The 4,512-nt window shown below is 35.4% G+C and overlaps 1 long non-coding RNA gene across 1 annotated transcript; it reads right to left on the bottom strand.

Annotated features, from left to right (window-relative positions):
* Positions 1–1,432: 1,432 nt before the first annotated feature.
* Positions 1,433–4,112, bottom strand: LOC141658671 (uncharacterized). The gene is made up of 3 exons (XR_012549357.1): positions 3,884–4,112; positions 1,798–2,533; positions 1,433–1,690 (listed from the first exon to the last, which is right to left on the bottom strand). It is a non-coding gene; the product is annotated as an uncharacterized LOC141658671 (long non-coding RNA).
* Positions 4,113–4,512: the final 400 nt, after the last annotated feature.

The following is a 4,512-nucleotide window of genomic DNA, read 5'->3' as shown; positions in this document are numbered from 1 at the left end:
CGATGGTTTTTACACCATCAGGCGACTCGACGAGATACCAAACTCGATTAAAAGCCATAGAGTTCATCTCATCTTTCATAGCATCCATCCATAAGTTTGAATCTGTAGAACTTATGGCTTGTGAAAATGACATAGGATCATTATCAGCTCCAACATTGCAATCCGATTCTTGTAGATATACTTCATAGTCATCAGGAATAGCCGATCTCCTTTCTCGAAGAGATCTTCTTAATGGAATTTGTTCAACCTCACGGTGAACTTCTTCCTCATTATGATCCACCCTATTTTGATCGACATTTTGTGGAATTTCTGTATTTGGTTGTTGAACTTGCGGTCGATCTTCAGGACCGTGAACAATAACCAATCTGTCACTTAAAACAGAGGGTGAAGCTTCATGTTGATCCTTTTCAGGTTCAACTTCTATAGTACTCCCACTGATTAAGTCATTCTCTAGAAATTTTGCATTTCTAGATTCCACAATCCTGGTACTATGAGACGGACAATAGAACCTATAGCCTTTGGACTTTTCGGCATATCCAATGAAATGCCCACTAATAGTCCTTGGGTCTAGTTTCTTTTCTTGTGGGTTGTAAATTCTCACCTCAGACGGACATCCCCAAACGCGTATATGTTGCAAACTCGGTTTCCAACCTTTGAATAACTCAAAAGGCGTCTTTGAGACGGCCTTAGAAGGAACCCGATTTAATATATACGCAGCCGTCTTTAGTGCATCAACCCACAAAAATGAAGGAAGTTTAATATTACTTCTCATACTACGCACCATTTCAATTAATGTCCGATTCCTTCTTTCTGCTACACCATTCTGATCCGGAGAACCAGGCATAGTGTATTGGGCAACAATCCCATGCTCTTGAAGGAATTTAGCAAAAGGACCAGGTGCTTGTCCATCTTCAGTATATCTACCATAGTACTCACCACCTCTATCTGATCTCACAATTTTAATGTGCTTACCACATTGTTTCTCTACTTCAGCCTTAAACAATTTAAAGGCATCAAAGGCTTCGTCTTTGGAACGAAGTAAGTAGATGTACATATATCGTGAACAATCGTCAATAAAGGTAATAAAGTATTTCGGATCATTAGCGTTCATGTCCGGACAACAAATATCCGTGTGTATGATTTCTAATAGGTCAGAACTCCTCTTAGCACCTTTCTTAGATTTGTTAGTTTGCTTTCCCTTAATGCAACTAACACAAGTATCAAAATCGGTAAAGTCTAAAGTACCAAGTACCCCTTCCTTTACAAATCTCTTAACCCTCTCAATGGAGATGTGTCCCAATCTCCGGTGCCATAACATAGAGGACTCCTCATTCATAATACTTCTTTTTAAACCAGTATTAACATGTATAGTATTTTGAGTGGTATCATTTTGTAAATAAAGACGATATAAATTATCAGACAAAATACCATAACCAATAACTTTAGAATTTCTGCAAATACTGAAACCAGAATTCGAAAAATTAAAGGTAAATCCAAACGGTACAAGCCTTGAAACTGAAATTAAATTCCGAGCAAAATTCGGAACATAAAATGTCTTTTCCAAAATCAAAACAAAACCACTACTCAAAACTAAACTGCATGTCCCTACGGCCTCCACGTTCGAGCCTGTCTGGTTTCCTGAATAGATAGAGCTTTCACTTGCCACTGGTTTCCGCAGGTTTGTCATACCCTGCAAGGTATTCGAAACATAGATTGTAGTACCAGATTCAATCCACCAAGTATTATGAATAACATTAACCGTATTAGATTCATAACAAACAAACGCATGAAAATTACCTTTCTTTTTAAGCCAAGCCTTGAACTTTATGCAGTCTTTCTTCATATGTCCCTTCTTTTTACAGAAGAAACATGAAGACTCCTTCTTAATGGTCGGCTCAACAGACATCTTACCCTTTCCCTTATCCTTATGGTGACCTTTCTTAGTACTAGATGATTCTTTATTAGTACTAGTAGTTAGGTTCACCTTTTCGCCCTCCTCCAACAACAACCTACCCTCCTCTTGAACACACATGGTCATTAATTCATTAAGAGACCATTTATCCTTATGTGTATTGTAAGAGATCTTAAAGGGGGCATATTGTGCTGGGAGAGAACACAAAATGAAATGTACCAGGAAAGAGTCAGACATAGTAACTTCTAATACCTTAAGTTGGGCTGCAATATCCCTCATGCGCATGATGAAATCACGCACTCCTTTAGTGGCATTGAGCTTCAAAGAAGTAAATTTCATAATTAAGGTGCTTGCCAAAGCCTTATCAGAAGTTTCAAACTATTCATCTATTGCTTTAAGAAGGTCTCGAACTTTAGTATGCTGCTCGACGGAACCTCGGATACTAGCACACAATTTTGTCTTTATGAACATCGTGCAAATATAGTTTGATTTCTCCCACTTTTCACGATGGTCTACTTCATCTGGTGTGCTAGTTTCCTTTACCTCAGCCGGTTCATCGTGTTGTATGGCATAATCGAAACGCGTGAATCCTAAATGCAATAGAACTCTTTCCTTCCACACCTTAAAATTATCACCAGTTAATTCAGGAACGTTTATTTTGATATCAAAGGAACTTCCAGATAAACTTGCTGCAAATTTTAAATATACATGCTTAGTAACAAAAATTGAGACCTAACTTTATCACAACTTACCAATGTAAATTATGCTCATATGAATCTAGTGACATAAACTTGCCTGTGGGCTAAAGTCTACTCAAATTAGATGCATAAAAAATTAAACTTTATGATGAAACTATCAAATTATATTCATTTCTCAACTCCCGTGGGTATATTAAGAAACATAATTCAATATAACATCCTAATTAATTATACAAATATAATAAGATTCCTGTGGGTAAGTCTTATCGCATTACGTACAATTAATTATAATAAAATGTCTAATTTCCACATGTGATTTCGAATAAAATTTAATCAATTAGAGATGCTGTGGCTACTCCCTAACAATAAATTTAAAATCACTTGACATTTAAAAACTTTAATCTATATAACAAGACTTAATATATATAGGATACTGAAGGAGGAAGGCACAAACATGGTCGACATGTGAACTGATTATAAGCAAATACACCCAAAATCATAGTGTATATAGACGACACATTAAGCATGCCTGACATTCTGACAATAATAAATAGACATGGACCAGAAAATGTAAAATGAAGTACCACTTTGTCTACTTTATTTAATTTGTGCAGAAGGTTTATAAATTGACCAAAAAACCACAAGTTCTCGTAAAACACTTACCAAAGTAAATTATACACTGCATCATGGTTATTGTCCAAAGAAAACAACCTCTAACAAATGGTCTCTAAAGAAACACAAATGAGTATTACTCAATATAAGTCAACTTCATATTCCTACCTTAGGTAAAAAGTAAAAAGGTAGTGGGGGTACACCACAAAGTATAACCACACAATTATAAAGCAACAAAAATTGGCACTGTAGAGAATCGTATGCTATATAAAATTATAAAGTTGACAATCACTAATTGCATACACATTAAAATACTATACTGAGAAGTCATCTTCAACCTTTTGTTACCCCCAAACACAAACCCAGAAAACCAAAATTTTTGCAGATTTAAATGGCAATAGACGGAAACATATTTTAATCAAGCCAAACAACCGAATATCAAAATAAATCCATATTCCGATGAAAAACGAGATTAGCAGATTCATTATATCACGGACGGAAAACTGAAGTCGGAAATCAACAAGCAAGACAGAGGCGATAAACTCGCTCTGATACCAAATTTAAGTTTAATTTCATTCTTAATCATGTATATTCTAATTACTAAATGAATATACGAACAAATAAATTGCGGAAGCGATAAATAAAGATCGAGAATTAAAACCTCCAGCCATTGCTTATCGGTATTCCTGAACAGCTTTTAAACCCGAATAAAGAAATAAACCCGTTTCCGATATAAACCTTTGCTGCTGTAAAAACCCGTCTGCTTAGTGTGCCTTTTCTGATTTCGGTTCCGAACCCTCCTTCTCACTGATTTAGATGGTGTATATTTTCTTAAGGGAGAGTAGGTTTGGTGACCTTTACCAGATGTTATCATGTTTCTTTTATACTGTTTTTCCCATCAAAAAACAGTTTCTAAGTGACTAAAGAAGTGGGTGGTGGTGGCTGTAGAATAGGAGAAGATCATGGGTTGTTACCTTAATCATGGGTAACTTCCCACATAAAATGGACCACTTAATTATCTGAAAACTGAATTTAATTATTTACTAATTAATTAACTAATAAAATATTTCAGATATTCTAACATTGGAATAATTTTTGTAACCCTAGAAATTGGTTTGGGGGTTTTGATTATAAATTGTATGAGATAAATGAATAAAATAGTTACAGCAATTTACAGATTCGTTGGTCTGTGTTATTTGAGTGTTTTACCTGTCTTAAAATCGTCGGATGCAAAAAGTTAAAGAAGAGACTCATGTTTATTCCAAGCCTAGTTTATGCCTGTGAAATGTG

This window comes from Silene latifolia, chromosome 1, assembly GCF_048544455.1.
Source record: "Silene latifolia isolate original U9 population chromosome 1, ASM4854445v1, whole genome shotgun sequence".
NCBI classification, from domain to species: Eukaryota; Viridiplantae; Streptophyta; class Magnoliopsida; order Caryophyllales; family Caryophyllaceae; genus Silene; species Silene latifolia.
Note: the sequence above shows the minus strand (reverse complement) of the source record. Positions and strands in the feature narration are given on the sequence as shown.